Here is a 14,537-nt window from a genome sequence, read left to right as displayed (position 1 = left end):
TTTGCAACCAGTTTGGATATAACTTTTTTTCCTGAAGATGCCAGCAGACTCCGAGTCCAGGGGAGGGGGGGGTAGAACTACGGTAGATGTAAATGTTTAAATGCTATTAGGGAAAAATAAGTAATGTTTAAAATTATGGATATTTTTTGGGAAGTAGTTTTAGGCTAGGGGGTAAAACAGAAGATAAATGGGTTTGAAATCAATTATAGGATAGAAATAATTGATGAAATATTGGTAAGGATAATGATGAAATGTTGATAACAAAAATGTGGATAATGAAGAAGAATGTGTTAATGAAATAGAGGAAGATGAAAATTTATAAGTCGTTGAAAATTATTTAAGATATAATATGAAAATTGCTAAAGATGAATTAAAAATGGAACCAGTGAGGGGGGAATCGAGGAAGTCCATATAACAATGTTAAGCAAGGTAGATATTAAGAGAAGATTGTATTATTATTGTTGTTATTCTTCTTTCCTTTCGTTTTCATTTTTCTTTTTTATTGTCTATTTAGTGGGTGTTTGTAAAGTGAGTTAATTGTATGTTTTATTGAAAAATGAATAAAAATTTAAAATAATAATAATAGAAACCCCTCTGTGAACCTGGAGCAAGCTTTTTTTGAAGGGACACTAGGAGTGACCCTTCAAAGAGCCTTGTCACTTGATACCATTGTGATGTCAGGTGAGTGCCCCCACTTACCTGTCAAATTTAGCTTGTAAAGGATAGGACAGATATAGATCTGGCATGCTGGGGGAAAGGTCCCCTACAACTGTTTTAAACAAACCACAGTTCCCCATATCTGAACTGAAGGAATTGAGGCTTGTTTAAACTATGACTTAAAAACCAGTCAGGATTGAAAACACTGTTTGATTCTGCATTTTTATCATTCATCATAGTTTGAACAAATGACAGTTAACTAACTTTTGTGATTAACTGTGGTGTATTTAAAAGGGGAGTGTCCAATCTCCATCTGCTAGTAGACATGGAACAGGAAACCATTCTTATGTCTGAACTCGGTCTAAATTTTAAACCTATGGGCAAAGACACTGAACTAAAGGAGCTAGAAAGATAAAGGATACGTTATCTGAACTTCTTATTACCAGATCTGCTAGCAAATTTGAATCTTACATGCATATTTACTGAAAGTGCTAATTTGGGGAACTGACAATACTACATTGGAGTTGCAGTGATCATATGCACCTTGCCAAACAGAGCAATTTAGCAGTGATCAATGAAAACCATTATTACTGTGTGCTTGGTCCTGTGAACTAGCAATAACTGCATCAGGGTTGCCATTCTAATATTTATTTGTAAAACAATAAAATAATCGTATTAACTAAATATCATGCCAAAGAGCAAAATCTTATTTTAATAAGAATGATCTTACCATTCTTGAAAATGGGAAAGCTTAGATTTCTTCAGGAAACGCAAAAAGAGCACTTGATTTAATAAGGATATAGGATTTGTTTGCCAGCGGGCATTCTTAGAATCAGGGTTAGCATGAACCTTATTTCCCCTATCTAGCACAATGACAACACTCATTGCTCAGAATAAAGCCAATTCATAACATAGTTCTGGAACATCTATGGGGTTTCAGCTGAACTGAGCTACTCAATAACAATATTTTACTCTGCTCACAAGTCAGACACCTTTCGAATAGTATTGGTACACTACATTGATTCTCAGAATTGTGTTCAAGGTCCAATGGTGAGAACAGATGGCAACATGCAGAAGTTTATGTGCATTCTCAGGTGCATTATCTGCACTTGGCACAAGATGCAATGATGGAACAGCTGGTAACATGCATTATGACAGGTGTACAAACAGCTTGAGAGGATGCCACATAATGCCACCTCCCTGTCATAAGATCAGGTAAACACTGGCTCATGGAAGTAGAGGGATTGTCTTACCAAACACACCTAAGGTGATCCATACAAATCTTTCAGCCTGTTTCCTATTGCAGGATTACGGCTAGAACACTAGTCCAAGAGATTAAGAGAAACAGCCTGCCATCACTTTCTCCTGCAGCAACAGAGGCTGCAAGAGAAGGGGTGGTCTAGAATCTCAAACCATGCTTTATTCCAGTAGCATTTTGTGGGCTCAGACAATCTGGATAAATGCTGCCTGCAACATGAAGGTTTTTTAGCAATTGGAAGTGGCTCAGTAAGAAGCACAATGAGCTTATAACGTAACCTGTAACTCATATTCCTTTTTCAATTCATACAGTGTTTCCCCGAAAATAAGACATACCCATAAAATAAGCCATAGCAGGATTTCTAAGCATTTGCGCAATATAAGTCATACCTCGAAAATAGTGATAGGCACAGTTCTGGAGGGCGCCAAGAAAGAAGTGAGGCTGAATGCGTAAAAAAAATAAGACATTCCCTGAAAATAAGCCATATTGTATCTTCTTGAGGAAAAATAAATATATATGATTTTCGGGGAAACACGGTAATACAGTGGAAGTTCAGGTTGCGAACGTGATCCGTGCAGGAGGCACGTTCGCAACCCACAAAGCACAATTTAGTGCTTCTGTGCATGTGTGCACGCCGAAACATGGAAGTAATTTGTTCCGGTACTTCCAGGTATGGCATGGAGCGCAACCCGAAAAGATGCAACCTGAAGTGGCTGCAACCAGAGATATGACTGTAATGGGAACTGATGTGAACATTCAGAACATGGCATACCGATCAAATACTCCAACTTGAATCCCACATTTGGCAGAGGAGAGGAATAGGAATGATGCAACACATAACAGAAAGGACAAAATATCATAACAAAAGTTTATTTTTTATTTTATTTCTACTCTTTCAAGTTCAACACAGCTTATATACCGGTAATTCTCTACTTACCACCACCACCTATATCCCACTTTATTCTCATAACACTTCTAAGACACGTTAGGCTGACAGATAGTTCATTCACAGTTCTGCTTGTCCCATGCGCCAATTCAGAGGTAAACAGCGGGTTTTTCTGGAAGAAAGCGGTGAGACAAGTGGAACTGTACTTGAACCCAGAAGGTGACCTCTCTAGTCCTTTATTGCCTCATCTGGTCCTCCATTTCCACCCAGCATTCTAGTACCAAAATCATTTACATATCTTGTCACTCTGATCATATGAAACCCTTTCTTAAATCTCTTCACTGGCTTTCTATCTGCTTCCACATTCAGCATAAGATCCTTGTCCTTACCTTTACAGGCTTCTATGGTAATACCCTGCTCTAACATCTCTCTAGGTCAGTGGTTCCCAATTAGGGGTCCACAGCCCCATCCCCTGCCTTCCCCCTCCAACTTTTTTTTGGTCATTTTTGCATGGTAATATATCAAATTTTATGGTCTATTTTAGCGCTGTGAAATTTTTCAATATATTGGCCAAAATTGGTTTTGAAATCACACTGCGATTTTGACCCAGCAATATGCAGTAATATAACACTCCTCACGCAAGGGAGAACAGGGCAACAGACTTCAAGGCACCGGATACCGTACGATCTCAGCCGATCACATTGCTGATGTGAGTTGCCTTCCTCTCACACTGACAGAGAACAGGGCAGCTGATTGCTTTCAGTTTAAGGCACTGTGGCACTACTTTCCCCTGGCACTGAGAAAGAGCAACTTTTCTCGGTCAGCAGGAAAGCAGCAGCAGCCACAGTGGATGTGTATCTTCGCTGGCTGCCACCGCTGGCTGTGGCTTGATGCACCCCCATCTTCATCCCCTCTATCACGTGGCAGAGGGAACTCTGCTTCCTCTCCTCGCCCCCCCCCCCAATCTAATCTTCGCAGCTGCTCCTTGCCTCATCCCACCTGATCTGCACACACCTCACCCGCCCGATCTCCATGACTGCAACTCCTTCAATCCCCACATCTGATCTGCGTGCATACCACCCACCCAATCTCTGTGACTGCTCCTTCCCTCATCCCCACGCCTGATGTCCAGTTTCAAACACTGTGATTTATCAGAATATCCTGATGTTTAGCTGCTGATATATCACGATGTTGAAAACCAGGTATCGCTCAGCCCTAGTCTGTTTTTAGCATACCTAAAATTCTTTGCTTATTTGGGGATACCCAAATTTTGTTCAAAAAATTGTTTTGCAGAGGTAACTAGAGTTATCAAAAATTTTAAAAGTAGGGGGTCTGTGGCTTGGCTTTTGAAAAATAGGGGATCCTCAGTAATGACCTAATTGTGAACCACTGTTATATCTAGGTAGTTGTGCCAAAATTTTATAGAAAATGTGGGTTTTTATTAGGTATTTGAATGAAATAAGAGATTTCTGATGGTGCTCTGGAAGGTAGTTCTGGAGGAAGGGGGTGACCTTCAGACAGTGGATGAATTGAAATGTCACAGATTATAAATGTGTATCAAATATATAACAAATCCTTTTTAATTATATTTGAGTTTTTTATTTCTATTCTTGCTTATCTGAAAATGGTACTCAACTAATAGCATGTTTCTAAAGTAAGTCCAGTTGAGTTCAATTAAACTTACTTTCAGTAGTTATGTATAGGACTGTGGCTATAGGCTGCAATCTTATATACCTATACCTTGATGTAAGTTCCACTTTACTCAGTGGAGCTTACATCTAAGTAGGCATTCCTAGAATTTCAGTGTTAATGCATAACTGTATGGAGCATACAAAATGCTAAATGTAACACTTCTGCACAAGTTGTTGTTGTTGTTTAAGGCTTCTTTATTTGTTACAATTAATGTTTTCTGCTTATCTTTGTATTAGTTGTTTATGCAAAAATCCACACATACAGTGGACACTCGGGTTCCGAACGTGATCCGTGTGGGAGGCACGTTCACAACCCACAGTATTCGCAACCCACGCCTGCGCATATACGGGTCGCGATTTGGCGTTTCCATGCATGCACCGAAACCCGGAAGTAACCCATTCCAATACTTCCGGGTTCAGCGCGGAGCGCAACCCGAAAAGACGCAACCTGAAGCAGCTGTAACCTGAGGTATGACTGTATTGTCTTCTTTCCTCCTTTAATATTTATTTCCAGGCATATCGAGGGGGGGGGATCCCTAGTCACACCTATCTTCAATAGTTAGGGGCTCTCTTAATAGATAGCTATTTCTAAAATGACCATTTTGATCAGTTATAAATAGGTTTACAAAATTTGCATCTGAGTATTTATTAAACTAATACCTATTTTCTAATCCCTCCAAGCCCATCCAAGCAAGTTGTGTTCTAACTATGAGTGCCTTATATAACTAATATAAATGTAGTCCCTTTTTGTTTAACAAGTATCTTTTCACTATTGAGTACTTTTAGAAATAAGCATATAGAATCTATTTTTCTTTTGTTTTAAAACATCATTGCTGGTGGCCCAGAGCTATAAGATAAAATGTAAATACATCTACATTTACGTAAATAAATTTATTAAATTTATTTACATCTTCATATTAATGAAATACCAGGAATTATTTTTTTTTAAAAAAAATGACAGTATTGCTTTACAGTACTAAAAATTATATGCATGCCTGCTCAGAAGTAAATCCCACTTACTCCAACTATATTGTACTTTAAGACTGAAATCCTATACACACATGTACTTGACAGTTACTCCCACTGATATCAGTGGCACTTCTGAGTGGACATACATAGGATTGTCTTGTGAATCTTTAAAAATCAATTAGCTAGAGAAAAACTTAGAACCTTTCTACAGTATATGCAGTTTGTTGTGATTTTTTTCTATTTTCTTATAATCAGTGTCTCTGTTTACTACATCTGGGCTTATATACAGGACAAATTTCTTGTTGGTTTCCCATAACCGAGCATTTCACAAATAGAAGTACTGATGCACATTTAAATCACAGGAAAATATTTTTAGACATCTCTGTCAGACTGCTTCAAATGTTAAAAACAGGTTTTTAACCAATGTTATTTAATTCTAATTTAGATATAATGCACATTATATTTGTCCATCATCTCACATTACACACTGGTAAGCAAATAATACCCGTTATCATTCAACATATATTTAATAAGTTGTTTGACATTTGTCTTTCTTTAACAGCTGTCTTGCATTTTCTAAACATACACTCATTTTTCCAACATTAAATTTGAGATGCTCCTTTATGTTTCAATTTATGGAATTCATTAAACTATTTTATAAAACAACATAGTGTAATTATAAATAAAGCCCAACAAAAATATTTTTGAAAAGGGGTTTGTTTAATCTAATCATTTTAAAATTTACAAGTAGGAGTTGTTCATAGGTAAGATTTTAGTGTTCTAAAAGCTGTTAGTTTAGAAGCCAAACCCTGTCTGATTAAAAAAAAAATGGTTCAGCTGAACTGAAATATGAAAATACTAAGCAATCTAAGAAAAGAAACATGTAATTGGATACTGCTGCTTGCTGTTCACTAGACCTTACGAACCAAGTTGAGGAGCATATTGGTTGTAATAATTTATCATACTTTTCTGCAAAACAGTGTCCCTTAACAATACAACTCCTTGCAGCTCTAAATCTATTTTCACAAGTGGACAGTTCAAGCATTTTATTTTTCTCTCCAAAACTTTACTTCCTTTTCTAAGGTAATAAAATACTCCTGAAGCAAAAGACTCTCCCAAGTTCTCTTGAATGAAAGGGACATTTAAGAAGCAGTAGTTGTTAACGCCAATTCACATTATGAATCCTGAAGTGCAATATAGCACTTATGGTCTAAGTTCTCCTTACAAGGCAGGAAAAAAACATTTATGTATACAGTTATAGCATTGCTTAACTACTATTGTTTTACAGCCAAATTCATTACTTGCATCACTATAAACTATATCAAAATGTTACAAATGAATTTTAAACCCAGGGAAACAGCTACAAAAAGCAAGCTCAACATTTTAGCTCTGGAATGTCAGATTAAATTATCTAACAACAAAAGAAATACTATAAATGATCTGTTGTTTTGTATTCCAAACAACCATTAGCCTATGAAACATTGCAAAACAAGTATGAAAAAGGTATTCAATGACACACACAGATGCTAAAACTCAAAATACACTTATCCTGGAGTAAGCCCCACAGAGCACAGTAGGGGCAACTTCTGAGTAAAAATATACAGTATAGTGCTATTATTTTTTGAACGAAAACATATTTCTGACAAAGGTCTGATGATCTTATGTTTCTCCCAAAACATAATAATTAAATATTTCATATATTAGTAAAAAAGCAGGAGGCTTACTGTGAAATGTATAAATATCATAAACGCATATTTAAATAACTTTCATTTATGAATGATGGTTGAAGTTAGAGCAGTTAATAACTTCCACACATATGAGATATGATCAATTTAAAAAACCTATAAAAACATGCAAAATAAACTAATGAAAATTATCCCTAATTGGAAAAAATCTCATTAAGGATTTGATTAAATAAACAGACACTATTTAGTCTCAATTGCTTTCTGAACATGCTAATCATTGTCACATACAGAAATAAATTACAGGCTTACCTCATTTCCCTCTCAAGATATTTAAAAGAATTCCCCAGACACACCGACTCAAATTTGGAGGGAAAAGCATATATTAAGTTCTGCACCAACAAAATTTCTCTACCCAACACTGGAAATGTGTAGCCAATTACAGGATCAGATAATTCTGTAGACAGCACTATTGTCTCAAATTCAGGTAGAACGAAAGACACTTTGTTCTTCCTTGAGCAGTCACCGCAGGCTCAGTGGGCTTACTTAAGTTAACTAAAGTGAGATCTGGATAGTAAACAAGCTTGGCTCAGACCAATGGCTTTCCACACCCTTCTGTTTATAGTAAGATGACTTGCATTCAGAGGTCACCCTCATCAACAGCTTCTGTCTTTCAGTGGGTATCTTATGTGGTGCATTTATCCCAAGGCTCTTTTAATGAACCCAGCTCCCCAGCCCCTACTTGCCTGCTGTCACTGTGACACATCTGCTTCTTATTGTATGAAATCCCTTTAAAATTTAAATGCACAGAGCTATGTCTATATATACCGTACACATACACTATATCAATGCTTCATTCTAGATGAAGTGTAAACCTACTAACACTAAAGCGTTTTTATTTTATTTTAAAAAATGTATTTTCTAAATGAAACAGCAGCAGCAGTAGTAGTAAGAATAAATATCACATCTGTCCCAGGACTAGCATGTAAGAATTCAGTAGATGTTTCTGGTAACATACCAGAAACGAAAGAGAACTGCCAAATAAAAGTGGACACTACTTTAATATCCACAGAAAATCTGTTCTCTCTCCTCCATCAAACTCAACAAAAAACAAACAATGCTGATAAGACTTTTTTCTTCATTCATGTTACCACCATTTCTACCATAATACATTTTTGTTGCAGTAGTACAAATATGTGCTTTCAATAGTACTTAGCATGTTAAGTTAGGAAATAAATATTCTGAGTATTGTCTAATGTTATTGTTATTATTATTGCAAATATTATACTAGCAGCTTTTAGCATATTTTAAGCCATATGTTGCAACAGTTGTGTAAAACAATATTTAATAGTTTTAAAAATAACAATTCAGTTTATTGATGATTTTTGATGGTCACATATCATATTCAGAATCCTGCTTCCCACCCTTTCCTTTAGAATAGGAAGTATAATTTTACACTCTACAAAGATGCAAAATTCAGAAGCTCGGTGGATAATTAAAACTGAAGATGGCACTCTCTCCCAACATGAGCACCATCTAGCTTGCTGTGCAGACTTAGCATTTGAGTGAAAGTTACACCTGCAGAACATTGTCGGCACATTGTCCTAGTGCAACATTTAAATGACAGCAGCTTGACTCTGTTAAAGCTAATAAAACATGATTGATGACTCGGATTAAAAAGCTATCTCAGTAGATTAGGATATTTGTGCCATCATTTGACAGCTCCAACACTTTATTATTAGAAAGGATTGCCACGACCATAAGGGTCATTAATAATGCTTGCATTTAGGACCATCTACCACTTTACTTTTTAAAAGACACGAGTATGCTCTACCCCATGTCCTCATAGTGTGTTAAAGGAGAGGTAAAGGTATATACAGTGGAACCTCGGTTTATGAACACCTCGGTTTATGAATTTTCGGTTTATGAACGCCGCGGACCCATCTGGAACGGATTAATTCATTTTCCATTACTTTCAATGGGAAAATTTGCTTCAGTTTATGAACGCTTCAGTTTATGAACAGACTTCCGGAACCAATTACACCCATGCTTCAGTTTATGAACCCTTCAGTTTAAGTACTCCGCGGACCTGTCTGGAACGGATTAATCCACTTTCCATTACTTTCAATGGGAAAGTTTGCTTCAGTTTATGAACGCTTACTCCGCGGACCGTCTGGAACGGATTAATTCACTTTCCATTACTTTCAATGGGAAAGTTCGCTTCAGTTTATGAACGCTTCAGTTTATGAACAGACTTCCAGAACCAATTGTGTTCATAAACCGAGGTACCACTGTACAGTATAATGAAGTACAAGCTGTATTTGTGAAAGGAGAAAAAAATCCTTACCATATAAATAGCCCTTTATAGACATTATCCCAGCAACTCTGGCAACAACCCTGTAAGGCAGGCTGATACTATGATTCTAATATTACAGAGAACAGAGGTTGAGGTGAAAACAGTAATAGCTTGCCTAAGATCACTAGAGAGTTAATTGTTGGGGTGCTGTTTAACCAAGAACTTCCCATTCATATTCTATTATGCACTAGAAATATACAGCACAATCTAGATTTTGAATTTGATGGACATTCTCATGTATCATAAGATCTGGTTGTAACTCATAAATGCATAACTTTTATTTTAAAAAGTTGACTTCCGGTTAATCACGAAGCCGTGAGCAAGCGGGATTCAGCCCTGCGGGGAGAATCCAGGTTTCGGGAGGAAACATGAGCAGTGTGTGGGCGCCACAAGCCCCCTAAAACCTCAGAAGGAAGATTCTGAGGGCAGGCATCCAGCGACGCCAAAAAAGTGGTCTCTCCGCTAACGGAAACACTCATTTTTGGAGCTGAAAGATCAGCAAGACTGAGACACCATTTCTACTCCCAAGAAGCACAGCCTTGAGCTTACCCAGCACAGCGATCGATTCTCAAGAAAAGAAATCTGGATTAATTCAGTGAAGTACAAATCATAATAATTATAATAATTCGGAGGCAGCGAGGTAGAAAAAAGGAGGTCAGCCCCATTTGGGATTGGACAGTAGATGCATGAATTTCCTACAGAATGGAAGCCTTAAAAGGTTTCCTGCAGTGGAAATAAAATTTTATAAATACAGTTGTTGTGAAAGGGAGAAAATATATAACTGTACGTAAAAAGGGGGTGAAAGCTCCTTATTTGAGATACTTTGTTTCTTTTTGAGAGCTTTTGGCACCGCGGAGGAGAGTCTCCTGGTGAACTTTTACTTTCGGTTTTATAGCTAAAATGTATAAAATAAGTAATAGATGTTGGAAATGTAAGGAAAAAGATCATTTTATCATATTTGGTGGGAATGTAAGAGAGTGAAGTGCTTTTGGGAAATGATACACAATGAAATGAAAAAGATGTTGAAATATACATCTGTTTTAAAAAACCTGAAGCATTTTTGTTGGGCATTGTAGGTGAAGACATTAATAGACAGGATAACAAATTGTTTATGTATGCAACAACAGCAGCAAGAGTATAATGGCACAGAAATGGAAGCAAGAAGAATTACCAATGAAAGAGAAGTGGCAGAATAAACTAATGGACTATGCAGAATTGAACAAGATGACGGGAAGAATTCGAAACCGACGGGACCAGAGGTTCTTAAGAGGACTGGAGTAAATTTGTGAACTATTTGAAAGACAGCTGTAAACAACAGATTACGCTAGTAGGACTATATGAAATATTGCAGGGAAAATTTAAGAAGGACATTTAGTTATGGAGTATTATAAGTAACAGTGAAGATAATGAAATGTAAGATTAAGTGACGAAGGGGGAAATAATCAGAGGGAAGTCTAAAAAAATTGTATAGGATATGCATGAATGTAATAAGATGAAACTTTTTTCAAAAAAAAGTTACATAACAAATGTGTCATACACACAATTTTTAAAAATCTGCTCCCAATCTCTCATAGTTAAATTCTTGAGAATATTATTTACAACTGCCTCTCTCCCACCCCCAAATAATACAGAGCATTTGCACTTCCTTAAACAGATGCCTCTCAGCTGTAATTATCCAAAGCATTGCCATGTCAAGTAATACTCAGTTTGTTGCATTAACCAGCATAAACCAGGCTAGACTCTATGACAATAAAAGCCCAGTTTAAATTCTGAAGGAAGCATATTGTTATAGCCTTGTTTTTTACTGCTACAACAGTCAAGGGGAAACAGAGTAAAAGGTGCAATGCAGTAACAGCAACTAAATCTGTATAAAATAAAACCTAAGCAAACAATGTGTTTGTTCATACGGTTCTGCAAAGCTTTTCTTTTATAAATTTGTTGTTGTTTAGTCGTTTAGTCGTGTCCGACTCTTCGTGACCCCATGGACCATAGCACGCCAGGCACTCCTGTCTTCCACTGCCTCCCGCAGTTTGGTCAAACTCATGTTCGTAGCTTCGAGAACACTGTCCAACCATCTCGTTCTCTGTCGTCTCCTTCTCCTAGTGCCCTCCATCTTTCCCAACATCAAGGTCTTTTCCATTAAATTTATAAATTTATAAATTTAATGTAGTTTATAATCTGAACATTTATTAAAAATTAAAAATTAACACCAAAAAGCTCAATGTACCGAATGCATATAAAACAAAAATATCAGTTTACAGATGGAAATTAAATGTCTTTCAAAATAAAAATGCCCTTGCTCATCTTCTGATGGTATCTCCATGCCAATGAACTGATTTTGCTGGGGAGTTCTCTTTTCAGAGAATCCTGGGAACAGAAGTTCTGCAATGCAGAACTCAAGATCGCTAGCAAGGAATACTCATATCATTCAAACTAGTTTCCAAGACTCTGTATGGGAAAACAAAGATAGCTGAAGTGGTTTAAAACTACTGCTGAGGTTAAAAAAAGTAACACAGAGACCTTGGCTTCAAATTTGCTATCTACAACTAAGGCAGAGAATGGGAGGCATTTTTGTTCGACACTGAGGAGAAAAAGCTAATGGTGATACTCAACAGAGTCATAGAGTAGGCCCACTGAAATCAATATACAAGAGGCCTACTTTGAAGCTTAGTGAAATCAATGAGGCTACTCTATGACTTAGTTTAATGCAACCCAGTGAGATAAGGTCCAAAGCTCAATAGGGTTGAGAATTTAGATGCTTCATTGTAACAGCATTTTAGGAGGCTGACGCCATAATGGAAAAAAACACAACACAGACACACCTTGCAAGTATGTAATAGACTACAATACAAAACTGTATACAGGCCAGATTACAGTATTTTACATACTACAATTAAAATATATGCAATAGCAAGTACTATATAACAGTCTATGTTATTATGCAATGTAATGGAAGATTTGGTTTTCTTTGCATGTGAGTGTGATATGTACAAGGAGTGCAGGATTGCAGCCAATACACAGAAGCGCATGAATGGCACAGCAATAATGAAAAATGAAGTCAAATATGTGAACTCATTATGTGGAAGAAATTCCCCGTAGATGAAACATGCCACTGTAGGTGTGCAATCAGTAAATGGCACCATTTGGAGACAAATGGCAACAAGGGACTTTTTGGCCTAAAACCAGTGCAGCATTCCAATCTGGATTTCCTTCAGAATTGATTACTAGCACTATAAACGGTTGGTTCCAATGTACTTTTTATTGCATGTGCATGTACAACAGGGGTAATCAATATTTTTTGGACTTGTGGGCACATTTTAAATTTTGAGTGGCTGCACACAAGCAGGATCTGAGTGTGACAACATTCTCCCCTTCTGTGGTTTCCAGCAAATTGGTATTTAGAAGCATATTGCCTCTGAAAGTGGAAGTAGAACATAGTCATCAGGGCTAGTAGTCAAACTGCCTATTATGGGAACAAATTTAACTATGTGTTGCATGAAGAAGTACTTTAGTTTGTCTGTCCTGAATCTTCCAACATTTAGCTTCATTAGTTGTCCACAAGTTCTAATGTTATGAGAAAACAGTAATTATTTTTTTCTGCTCAGTTCCTTCATACCATGCACCATTTTATACATTTCTACCATGTTGACTTCTACAAGCCTGTTCTCTGAACTACAAAAACCGAAATATTGTAACCTGGTCTATTGCTTTGATCATTTTGATTACTCTTTCCTGAACCCTTTCCAACTCTACAATATGATTTTTGAGGAAGACGACCAGAACTGTACACAGTATTCAAAATGTGGTTGCACCATATATTTATATAGCAGCATTATACCAGAGTTTGTCATCATATAAAAAACAATATATTTACAAATGCTAATCTGTAACAGTGTACTAATTTTTACTACTTGGTTTACTCTTTAAATGTCAAATTTATATTTTATAGCACCTTCAGATCTGAATGTTCAAATCATTCACAGCTTATTTTAGTAATTGATACACATATGGAAGAAGCCAGGTTTCAGGGGGAAAGCTTGTAGGGCTCTTGAGGTGATTTTTAAAGTCACAGCATTCTATAAGAGTTTCTGTTCAGCAAAACAGAAAATAGAGAGATGCAGGGTGAGAGTGGGGTGTGTGTGTGGAGTGATTTGTTTCATCAGCTCACAGCTAAAAATTACTAGTGAAGTGGACACATTTTCTCATACACAGTAAGCCACGATTTATGGCATACCATGATGTGTGAATGATGCCACTGAGAGAAAAAGAAGGGTTACAGATCAACTTCTGAAAAAATATAGCAGGCAGGTGATATAAGACAAGGATTAAGTAATCTGTGTGGAAGAATGAAAAACATTACGTAAATAGAGACAAAGAAAGAGCAAAATTATAAGATGAAAACATTGGCTAAGATTCAATGGCACTTCCACTCATGCAAGGAGAAGGGTTTCAGATTGCTGCCAATTTCCCCCACAACTGTAGACCCTATTTCATTTGCTCTGGGGGGAACATGGAGTTATAGACAGAAGGAGGCAGAAAGGACAGTTCACTAAATGGAACTCCACTCTCAGCTCTTTGGATCCAAGTCACTGTACATCAAAGAAAAGAGGGAAGAAAATAAAGCACTAGAAATTAGATAACTGCAGAGATGTCCACATTTGAAAAGGAATAACTAAAAAAAAATTAGCAAAGAAATGGTAGGAACTTGTGTAGCGTTCTCTTATGCCAGCCTTTTTAAATTGCCTATAAAATTAGATCCTTTGTCATAACTATCTGAAATGTGCTAAATTTCCTAACTTCAAGATTACTAGGAAGCCTACAAATTTCATACCACTGGATAGAAAACGATACTATGCTACAAGTAGCAGAAAATTGGCTGAGTTTCCCCTTAATGAAAAACAAAAAAGGGGATGAGTTTGAAAATCAAAAAATGAAAACTAACTGAATACACTTTGAATGGATGGAGGAATGAAACTTTGTTTGTATACCCTAAAACATAAAGCTATGTGAACGTGCAAGAAGGACAGAAATGTAGGGG

At 36.8% G+C, this 14,537-nt stretch overlaps 1 protein-coding gene across 49 annotated transcripts in view; it reads right to left on the bottom strand.

Moving 5' to 3' along the window:
- EYA4 (EYA transcriptional coactivator and phosphatase 4) overlaps positions 1–14,537 on the bottom strand; it is a 118,944-nt gene that overhangs the window by 59,887 nt on the left and 44,520 nt on the right. Inside the window, exon 1 of one of the 49 annotated variants that reach the window (XM_088666201.1) lies at positions 7,456–7,734. The exons of 44 other annotated variants lie outside the window; for them this stretch is intronic. The gene's annotated coding sequence lies outside the window, so the exon portion shown is untranslated. Of the gene's footprint in view, positions 1–7,455; positions 7,735–14,537 lie in introns of those variants that run through there. 4 more of the 49 variants (XM_088666189.1, XM_035108965.3, XM_035108962.3 and 1 more) reach the window with 4 other exon arrangements.

Source organism: Zootoca vivipara, chromosome 3 (assembly GCF_965207765.1).
Source record: "Zootoca vivipara chromosome 3, rZooViv2.hap1.1, whole genome shotgun sequence".
NCBI lineage: Eukaryota > Metazoa > Chordata > Lepidosauria > Squamata > Lacertidae > Zootoca > Zootoca vivipara.
The sequence above is the reverse complement of the archived record's forward strand: the minus strand, read 5'-3'. Positions and strand labels throughout refer to the sequence as shown.